The sequence below is a fragment of the Heptranchias perlo genome, chromosome 9 (genome assembly GCF_035084215.1).
Source record: "Heptranchias perlo isolate sHepPer1 chromosome 9, sHepPer1.hap1, whole genome shotgun sequence".
In the NCBI taxonomy this organism is placed as follows: domain Eukaryota; kingdom Metazoa; phylum Chordata; class Chondrichthyes; order Hexanchiformes; family Hexanchidae; genus Heptranchias; species Heptranchias perlo.
Window position 1 is genome coordinate 12,484,213 of NC_090333.1, and position 12,071 is coordinate 12,496,283.

Sequence of the window (12,071 nt, forward strand, 5' to 3'; positions counted from 1 at the left end):
TCTCACATGTCAACAGATGCCTTTAGACTGTGGTATGCATGGTATTGAAATAGTCAGGATAAGGTTAAGTGTCCAAGATGCAATTCAGATTCCTTTGCAATGCAACACTGAAAAATGTTGGACCCTGCAAACTGATCATCAACTTATTCCAGTCTGTAAGAGCCCTTACATTTTAAAGGGCGGTCATGTGGCGATGAATATTTTGTGACAGTCACAGACGTTCCTTCGTTAAATGGCACTAGTGAAGAAATTCTGAAGCAGAGGCTTTACAACCTTCTAACTAGCGAATATCTATTTTCCCCAATTTTCTCCCCTCTTGCCCGGAAGGGGTTAACTCTTTTTGGGGTACGGTCCTACAGCTGGCAGACACCCTCTGTCGTACGCCCCCCACCCCCACCACCATCCTCCTGCCCAAATTCAACAGGTTGTCTGACTGTAGGAGGCAGAGGTATCACCACGTATAAAGAGTCCAGGGGGTAGGGGGCAATTTTAGAATTTGAAGCACGCCATAACGATCTGCGGAGGACGTGTGCTCCTTGTCTCCCTTCCCCCGGCCTACGGTGGGGGGGGGGGCCATCACCAAGCCTGGTCCTGTCCTCACCTCACATCCATTCACATACACTTCTACCAGGGATGACAGGACAGCAATCAGGAGCAGTTAAACCCGCTCGGATTTCATTCCCCCTCCCTCATCCAAGGGCACTGAGGCCAATTTTAGCGGCCCGGCTGAGAGCTGTCTCGAGGAGCAAACCTAGATCTTCCCGCAATGACGCAACTCTTCAGAGCCTGTTTAACAGTACCACTTACTCCTGTAAATTAAACGTACTGTACAACAACAACTTGCATTTATATAGCATCTTTAAAGTAGTAAAATGTCCCAAGGCGCTTCACAGGAGCCAGATAAGGAGCTATTAGGACAGGTGACCAACAGCTTGGTCAAAGAGGTAGGTTTTAAGGTGCGTCTTAAAAGGAGGAGAGAGAGGTGGAGAGGCGAAGAGGATTAGGGAGGGAATTCCAGAGCTTAGGGCCTGGGCAGCTGAAGGCACGGCAGCCAATGGTGGGGCGAAGGAAATCGGGGATGCGCAAGAGGCAAGAATTGGAGAAATGCAGATATCTGGGAGGGTTGTATGGCTGAAGGAGGTTACAGAGATAGGGAGGGGGCGAGGCCATGGAGGGATTTGAACACCAGGAGGAGAATTTTAAATTCAAAGTATTGCCAGACCGGGAGCACAGGGGTGATGTGGTAAAGTGGGATTAATATCTACTTCTGTGCTGGACTTTGCCAAAGTGGGAATGTTGTCTAGGAAATCTTTGCAAGTTTGCAAAGTCGCACCTTAACAGGATGTGCAGATATTACTAGGAGCCCATATGACTGCATAATATTACTAACCCAGCATATTTCGTAGCTGATCAGAAATAAGATATTTTGCCCTGTGTTTGAGAATATTTCAGTGTTCATTAAATCCCTTTTGTTGGATTTGTATTCTTTATAGCTGAACTTTTTTTTTTTGACAGTCTTCTGGACAAACGGCAGGCTGCACTTTCAATAGGAAGAACCCATCAAAGCCTCGCTAACACAACCAAAACCCGCTGGGTAATGAGACAGTGAGGACGACGCAACACACCAGTACCACGGTCACTCCCTGGAATCAATCACAGAATCAGTCCACAACCACACACACTAAGCAATGCTCACTCACCACTACATTATACCATGCACAATATACCACTATACCCATACACACTATATCATGTGCATTATACCAAGATAACAACACACTATATCATGCACAATATACCACTACACTATATACACTATACCATGCTCAATACACTAATATAACAAACACACTTTATCATGCACAATATACCATTGTGTTCAATTCTGGGCACCACACTTTAGGAAGGATGTGAAGGCCTTAGAGAGATTTATGTATTTATATATCTGCAGAAGAGATTTATTAGACTGGTACCAGGGATGAGGGACTTCAGTTATGTGGAGAGACTGGAGAAGCTGTGATTGTTCTCCTTAGAACAGAGAAGGTTAAGTGGTGATTTGATAGAGGTGTTCAAAATCATGAACGGTTTTGACAGTGTAAATAAGGAGAAACTGTTTCCAGTGGCAGACGGGTCGGTAACCAGAGGTCACAGATTTAAGGTGATCGGCAAAAGAGCCAGAGGCGACATGAGGAAACATTTTTTTATTCAGTAAGTTGTTATGATTTGGAATGCACTGCCTGAAAGGGTGGTGGAAGCAGATTCAATAGTAACTTTCAAAGGAAATTGGATAAATACTTGAAGGGAAAAAATTTGCAGGGCTATGGGGAAAGAGCAGGGGAATGGGACTAATTGGATAGCTCTTTCAAAGAGCCGGCACGATGGGCCGAATGGCCACCTCCAATGCTGTGCCAATATGATACCACTATACTATACGCACTACACCATGCACAATATACCACTATACGATGCACAATATACCACTATATTATACACACTATATCGTATACAATATACCACTATACTAGACACACTACACCATGCACAATATACCACTATACGATGCACAATATACCACTATATTATACACACTATATCGTATACAACATACCACTATACTAGACACACTACACCATGCACAATATACCACTATACGATGCACAATATACCACTATATTATACACACTATATCGTATACAATATACCACTATACTAGACACACTACACCATGCACAATATACCACTATATTATACACACTATATCGTATACAATATACCACTATACTAGACACACTACACCATGCACAATAGACAACAACAACTTGCATTTATATAGTGTCTTTAATGTAAAATGCTCCATGGCACTTTATACACACTATACCATGCATAATACACCACTATGCCATACACACTATACCATGCGCGATATACCACTACACCATGCGCACTACATCTATATCATACACACTATACCGTGTGCGATATACCACTGTGCCATACACACTATACCATGCGCAATATACCACCATACTGTGCACACTATATCATACACACTAATACCATGCATGATGTACCACTATACCATTCATACTATACTACGCTCGATATACCATTACACCATACACAAAATACCTCACGCAATATACCACTATACTATATACACCATATCATGCATAATATACCACCATACCATGCATACTACACCATGCGCAATATACCATTATATCATAGATACTATGTCATGCACAATACATCAATATACCATGCATTCTACACCATGTGTATTATACACACTATATTAGGCACACTATACCATGCACAATATACACACTATACTGGACACAATACACGCACTATATCAGGTACACTGTGCAGCATGAATGTGACGTATGTCATTGTGTTGTGACCAAAGAAGAATTGCAATGAAAAGAACTTCACAAAGGTAGAAATTTTTGGGATGTCCAGCCTGGAAATAATTGTTTGCGATATTAACATACAAATGCTTAATACGCTCATTTGATATTCATCTATATTAACCTGTAAATTTTAAATGAATTAGTTTCTCTATTAAAATACTGAACAAGAATAAACTTGCATTTCTACAGCCCCTCGTCACATCCTCAGAATGACCCAAAGCGTTTTACAGCTGATGGAGTGATTCTGAATGCAGACACTGTCATTATGCAGGCAAAAGTATCAGCCTATTTGCACACGGCAAGGTCCCACAAACAGCAAATAAGATGAACGACAAGTCAATCTGTTCTTGGTGGAGGGAGGAATGTTGGCCAGGACACCAGGGAAACTCCCCCGATCTTCGATTAATGCAATGGATTCAGATGAACAGTCAGATGGGGCTTTGGTTTAACGTCTCATCCGAATGGCGGCCCCTCCGACGGTGTTGGCCTAGATTATGTGCTCAAGTCTCTGGAGTGGGGCTTGAACCCATGACCATCTGACTCAGAGGCATCATGGCACACAGATGTGTTGAATGTGGATCTGCTAATATCAGCAAGTCATTTCCAGGTTTTAATATCCGAGGTTGCATTCTGTGTATGCGTGAATTTTTTTTGAGGTATTAATTTTAGACTGGCACTGAAGGAGCTGAATCCTTGTGCTCCTCCTTATCTAATTTCTATGTCTTCTAATTAGAATAGATGAGCTACGGTTGCTAATATTATATATTGCCCTACATATTACTACATGCATTTAGTTATTAACAGGCTCCAAAAATAGTACAGCTGGAAGGTACTGGACTAAATATTCAGTCAGATCAACTTGACTGATGCTTTGCTTTATCTACAGTTTCATGACTGTACACTGTAAGTAGTTAGATTTTCTTTACCCATTATTACACAGTGTGACTATTGGATATACCTTGTCAGAATATTATTTCCCCAGCCTCCCCCCAACAATTCTCTCATGGCACCAAGTGTCCTTTCATCACTTGTCAGTGTGATAGTCACATTTCCAATAATAAGAAAACCTATGTATCTTTGCACAGGAATTTGGCGGACATTTTCAACGTTCGTTAGTGCTAGCTGCTTCCTCAAGTTGTAGAGAATACACATTATGGTCTGGTACCAAGTTCTGTTCATCCATCAGCCCTGTGCTCGCTGACCTACCGGTCCCCGAACACCTCCATTTTAAAATTGTCATCCTCGTGTTCAAAACCCCCCATGGCTTTACCCCTCCCTATCTCTGTACTCTCCTCCAGCCCTACAACCCTCCAAGGTCTCTGCACTCCTCCAATTCTGGACTCTTGTGCATCCCTGATTTCCTTTGCCCCACCATTGGCGCTGTGCCTTCAGCTGCCTAGGCCCTAAGCTGTGGAATTCCCTTCCTAAACCTCTCTGCATCTCTACCTCTCTCTCCTCCTTTAAGACTCTGCTTAAAACCTCCATATTTGATCAAGATTTTGATCACCTGTCCTAATATCTCCTTATGTGACTTGGTGTCAAATTTTGTTTGATAATCGCTCCTGTGAAGCGCCTTGGAATATTTTACTACGTTAAAGGCACTAAATAAATGCAAGTTGTTGTTGTTGTTTATATAAATGCAAGTTGTTGTTGTCGTGGTATGCAACAAAAAAAAGTTCCTTCAAGGACATGGGGGGATATGCCAGGAGCACAAACAGGCAAATTGCAGATCCAACCCTTCATTTTCCATTCATAAATTTTAAAATTCACAGTGCTCAGTGTCCTAACATAAATTCCCGGTGGGCACAGGGAAAAAAGTGGAAAGCCTCCCCTGTTATCCCTAAGAAACATTCCCTGATATCTATCTATCTGCCTAGGTGTCTTTCAATTCAGTTTGGTCAGCTTGACGTCTCCGATGGGTATGGACAGTCATAGGTGGTTATGGACGGTTATAGATATGCCTTCGAACACTACTGTAAATGGCAGCTGTATTTGTGTGGGGCAAACACTGCTTCAATTTTCTTTATCCTGTAAATCTAGGGGTAGGACCCTAATTCTTTGTAGTGCTTTTGACTGACAGCTCTGTAGCCAGGAGCTTGTGGTTTATATTTGACTGCCTTCATCAATCATTCTGAAGCTGACGGAGATCGGGGAGCTCACAGGTCAGTTTGGTGTTCAGTGTTAGAACAGAAGGAGCGTCGTTGCTGTTATTGATATTAAGAGATTAGGAAAGTCTGTAATTTGTATCATAGAATCATAGAATGATACAGCACAGGAGGCTGTTCAGCCCATCCTGCCTGTGCTGGCACTTTGAAAGAGCTATCCAATTAGTCCCATTCCCCTGGCCTTTCTCCATAGACCTGCACATTTTTCCCCTTGAAGTATTTATCCAGTTCCCTTTTGAAAGTTACTATTGAATCTGCTTCCACCACCCTTTCAGGCAGTGCATTCCAGATCAGAACAACTCACTACATTAAAAAAATTCTCCTCATCTCTCCTCTGGTTCTTTTGCCAATCACCTTAAATCTGTTTCTCTGGTTACCAACCCTTCTGCCACTGGAAACAGTTTCTCCTTATTTACTCTATCAAAACCGTTCATGATTTTGATCACCTCTACTAAATCTTCCCTTAACCTTCTCTGCTCTAAGGAGAACAACCCCAGCTTCTCCAGTGTCTCCACATAACTGAAGTCCCTCATCCCTGGAACCATTCTAGTAAATCTCCTCTGCACCCTCTCTAAGGCCTTGACATCTTTCCTAAAGTGTGATGCCCAGAATTGAACACAATACTCCAGCTGGGGCCTAACCAGTGATTTTATAAAGGTTTAGCATAACTTCCTTGCTTTTGTACTCTATGCCTCTATTTATAAAGCCTGGGATCCCATAAGCTTTTTTAACAGCCTTCTCAACTTGTCCTGCCACCTTCAAAGATTTGTGTACGTACACTCCCAGGTCTCTCTGTTCCTGAACCCCCTTTAAAACTGTACCGTTTAGTTTATATTGCCTCTTCTCATTCTTCCTACCAAAATGCATTACTTCACACTTCTCTGCGTTAAATTTCATCTGCCATGTGTCTGCCTATTTCACCAGTCTGCCTGTGTCCTCCTGAAACTACTATCCTCCTCATCGTTTACTACATTTGTGAGTTTTGTAGTTGAGGAAAGCACATGAAGACAAGTTATGTACCGTAAAGACTTGGGTACGATAGCCTAGTGGTTATGTTCCTGGACTAATGGTTGTGAGTTCAAATGCCACCGTGATAAATTGGAAAATTAAATTGAGTAAAAATCTTGTAAGTTGTGGTAAAATAACCATGTTGTAAAAACCCAAATGGTTTACTAATGTTCTTCGGGGAAGGGAACTTGTCACCACAACTTGGTTGGGCCTGCATGTAACTCCAGTCCCACTTTACATGGTTGACTTTTAACTAGGGATTGGCAATAAATATAGCATTGCCTGCATCCTGAGAATATTTTTTCTTAAAACACACAGTAACAGGGGCTCTCTGCTTGACACCAAGGCTTTCTACAAGCAAACAATACTGGGTTGTAGGGAGTGCAGACTTGCTTACAGGAGTGATTTGGCATGCTGATTCGAAGGAAAATATCTAGTGTGAAAACCCAATGAGACGGGCAGGCTATTCGACTTTGGGGGCACCACAGCCAATGCTTCCTCAGCCAATGTTCACACATGCGTGCTTTCCAGTAGAGACCACTGGAGAGCAATAAAGAGCGGAAAGGCCAGACAATTTTCTCCCTAACTCAAATGCGCAAAGGCCAATTGCAGTACTCTGACTGAATGAAATCAGCACACAGCAGAAATTAAACCTGGGACATTGTGATGTGTAGAACTCAGTTACATACTGATTTAACCAACTGAGCCACCAGGAAACTCATCAGAACATCTTAACTGATCACACCAGTTTCAATGTCCTTAGCCTGATACCGAAAGATATACTGCTTTTACGCTAACAGGAACACATTATACATTTTTTTTTATTATTCGTTCATGGGATGTGGGCGTCGCTGGCAAGGCCAGCATTTATTGCCCATCCCTAATTGCCCTTGAGAAGGTGGTGGTGAGCCGCCTTCTTGAACCGCTGCAGTCCATGTGGTGAAGGTTCTCCCACAGTGCTGTTAGGAAGGGAGTTCCAGGATTTTGACCCAGCGACGATGAAGGAACGGCGATATATTTCCAAGTCGGGATGGTGTGTGACTTGGAGGGGAACATGCAGGTGGTGTTGTTCCCATGTGCCTGCTGCTCTTGTCCTTCTAGGTGGTAGAGGTTGCGGGTTTTGGAGGTGCTGTCGAAGAAGCCTTGGCGAGTTGCTGCAGTGTATCCTGTGGATGGTACACACTGCAGACACTGTGTGCCGGTGGTGAAGGGAGTGAATGTTTAGGGTGGTGGATGGGGTGCCAATCAAGCGGGCTGCTTTGTCCTGGATGTGTCGAGCTTCTTGAGTGTTTTTGGAGCTGCACTCATCCAGGCAAGTGGAGAGTATTCCATTACACTCCTGACTTGTGCCTTGTAGATGGTGGAAAGGCTTTGGGGAGTCAGGAGGTGAGTCACTCGCTGCAGAATACCCAGCCTCTGACCTGCTTTTGTAGCCACAGTATTTATATGGCTGGTCCAGTTAAGTTTTTGGTCAATGGTGACCCCCAGGATGTTGATGATGGGGGATTCGGCGATGGTAATGCCGTTAAATGTCAAGGGGAGGTGGTTAGACTCTCTCTTGTTGAAGATGGTCATTGCCTGGCACTTGTCCGGCGCGAATGTTACTTGCCACTTATGAGCCCAAGCCTGGATGTTGTCCAGGTCTTGCTGCATGCGGGCACGGACTGCTTCATTATCTGAGGGGTTGCGAATGGAACTGAACGCTGTGCAATCATCAGCGAACGTCCCCATTTCTGACCTTATGATGGAGGGAAGGTCATTGATGAAGCAGCTGAAGATGGTTGGGCCTAGGACACTGCCTTGAGGAACTCCTGAAGCAATGTCCTGGGGCTGAGATGATTGCTCTCCAACAACCACTACCATCTTCCTTTGTGCTAGGTATGACTCCAGTCACTGGAGAGTTTTCCCCCTGAGTCCCATTGACTTCAATTTTACTAGGGCTCCTTGGTGCCACATTACTATTGTGTTAATTTTAAATACTTTTCTGATCCAAATGACCAAGGACTGTGTTTGTACTCAGCTTGAGGGACACTCGTGCTGGAGAATGTAATGCTCCATTTCGGGCACTCGGTGCTAACGTCAAGCACTTCAATTTCAACTGCACAGCAAGGGCCAGGGGCTGAATTAAGCTTCCTCTGTGCACCAGTGATGTGCCTTTCTGCAGTACGTCCCATTGCACTGCACTGACCATCTTTATTGCCAGTTGATTCAGGCTCAATGCAAAGTGTTACACTATGTGCGCACTTTCGTAGGAACAGGAATAGGCTATTCAGCCTCTCGAGCCTGTTCCGCTCATGGCTGATCTGATTCTTAACTCCATTTACCTGCCTCAGATCCATAGCTCCACGTTCACTTTGAACCGGATTGAAATCTTACATCAGGCTTTCAAATTGTTGGGCTTGGACCAATTTAAAGCCTGTCAGGAGGTGAAAGACAGGAGGAGAGTGGGACACAATAATTTACCCCAGTATCTCCCAACTAGGGAGAGGGAAAGACGAACCTGGGTCCCCACTCCTGCTGGAACCAGCATGTGATTCGATGCTGCAAGAGGATAGAACTGTGCTCTGCTGTGATGGCTCCCATGTTCGAATAGTCACACTCTCACCATCCAGAATACACGTGGGATGACCACTTGTGTAGGATACCAGAGGATCACCACCATGCATGGAAATCTCTACCTCATCAGTAACTGCCTTCAGGACAGCAGAAGAAAAGGGGAACATTAGGAGCAGGAATAGGCCATTCAGCCCCTCGAACCTATTCATTAGAACCAGGAATAAGCCAATTCAGCCTCTCGAACCTGTTCATTAGGAACAGGAAAGTAGGCCATTCAGCCCCTCGAGCCTATTCATTAGGAACAGGAATAGGCCATTCAGCCCCTCGAACCTATTCATTAGGAACAGGAATAGGCCATTCAGCTCCTCGAACCTATTCATTAGGAACAGGAATAGGCCATTCAGCCCCTCGAACCTATTCATTAGAACCAGGAATAAGCCAATTCAGCCTCTCGAACCTGTTCATTAGGACCAGGAAAGTAGGCCATTCAGCCCCTCGAGCCTGCTCCGCCAGTCAATTAGATCATGGCTGATCTGTACCTCAACTCCATTTATCTGCATTTCATCCGTATTCCTTCATAACCTGACCTAACAAACATCTATCGATCTCCGTCTTGAAAGCTCCAATTGTCCCAGCCTTTTGAGGGAAAGCGTTCTAGATTTCTACTACCCTTTGTGTGAAAAAGTGCTTCCTGATTCAGCTCCTGGACGGTCGAGCTCTAATTTTGAGATTATGACCCTTGTTCTGGGTTCCCCACCAGAGGAAATAGTTTCTCTTCATCTGCTCTATCGAATCCATTTATCATCTTACACATCTCGATCAGATCGCCCCTCAATCTTCTATACTCGAGGGGAATACAAGCCAAGTTTATGCAACCTCATAATTTAACCCTTTGAGCCCCAAAAGAGAAAGGATGGGAAATTTCTGAAACCACTATTTCCCACTGTCAGCAAATGTTTAATTTACATCTACTTACATTTATCAAGATATCAGCCGTTACTCAGTTGGTAGCACTATCACCTCTGAGTTAGAAGATTGTGGGTTCATAATCACACTCCAGAGAATTAAGCACAAGATCTAGGCTGACACTCCAGTGGAGTACTGAGGGAGTGCTGCACTGTCAGGAGGTGCCATCTTTTGGATGAGACGATAAATTGAGGCCCCGTCTGCCCTCTCAGGTGGACATAAAAGATCCCATGGCACTATTTGAAAAAAGCGAAGGGGAGTTCATTCTGGTGCCATGGCCAATATTTACCCCTCAACTAAAATCCCTAAAACAGATTATCTCGTCATTTATCTCACTACTGTTTGTGGGACCTTGCTGTGCACAAATTGGCTACTGCGTTTCCCTACATTGCAACAGTGACTCCACTTGAAAAGTACTTCATTGACTGTTAAACGCTTTGGGATGTACTGAAGTTGTGAAAGGCGCTATATAAATGCAAGTTCTTTCTTTTATAGTGACTTACATGTAAACAAACCATCTCAAGGTGCTTTACAGGAGGAACAGTGGACATCAAGCAGGAGGTAGGAGAGAAGTTAGAGGAGGTCACAATCAAAGGGGGCAATTTTTGCAAGTGCGTCTTGGGGCGGTGAAAGAAGGTAACAAAGTGGAGAGGTTTAAGAAGAGAGTCCTGGAGTGCAGGAGGGAGGTGACTGAAGGTACTGCCACCAATTGTAGAGCAGAGAGATAACACCCAGAATAGGCCGGAGTCAGGCGAGAAGACGGTCCATGCTGAGACAAGAATGCGGAGATAGGGTGGAGTGAGGAGAAGGAGGGGGTTCTAAATGAGGGCAAGGAATTTGAAGTCAATTGGCTGGGAGAGAGGAAGTGGAGTTTGGTGAAAACATCTGCACCTTCAGACTGCTGGCATTGGACAAACATCAGGTGTATAGAGCCTCATCACAAAACAGCACTTACGGATTTTTTTTTAAAAATTCAATCCCATAACTGAGTTTCATTTCTCAGATAGGTTACGGTAGCGTAGTGGTTATTCCACTGGATTACTATACCAGACCCCTGGACTTAATCCAAAGAACGTGAGTTCAAATCCCACCATGGCAATTTCATAATTTGAATTCAGTAGAAAAAGAAATCTAGAAATAACAAGCTGAAATCAGTCAAAAAGTGACCATGAAGCGGTCAGATTTGTCGTAAAAACCCACCTGGTTCACTAATTCCCTTTAGGGAAGGAAACATGCCATTCCTACCCAGTCTGGTGTTACATGTGACTCCAGTCCCACATCAATGTGCTTGACTATTAACTGCCCTCTGAAGTGGTCTAGCAAGCCACGCAACTAAGGATAACTAGGGATGGGGCAATAAATTACAGCCTTGCCAACAACGCCCACATCCGGAGAATGATAAAAAAAGGTTGTGCTTACAAAATTTTACTAATTCTTTTATAGCTGGTTTTCTGCACTCTGGTGAGTGGGAATGTTTTGCTCAGTGTTTATGTCGGCAGATCGTAGAATCTCAGATCACAGAAGATCCACTTGACTGGACATCATTTTCAACTGTAAAATTTCTGCATATCATTTAATGTTGAAATCAGACATTCCATTTTGGCCTGTCTGGTGTTTTACTTCATCAACCACTGATCAACCTGTCATCTTCTGAATTAAGGAGGACTTCTATGCACTGGCTAACGGTAACACAGCAGAAATACAACTAAAATATAGCCCTAAACTGCAGGCCGTCCATGATAGTAGGAACATAGGAACAGGAGTAGGCCAATCATCCCCTCGTGCCTGCTCCGCCATTTGATAAGATCATGGATGATCTATGATCTAGCTCCATATACCTGCCTTTGGCCCATATCCCTTAATACCTTTGATTGCCAAAAAGCTATCTATCTCAGATTTAAATTTAGCAATTGAGCTAGTATCAATTGCCGTTTGCGGAAGAGAGTTCAAAACTTCTACCACC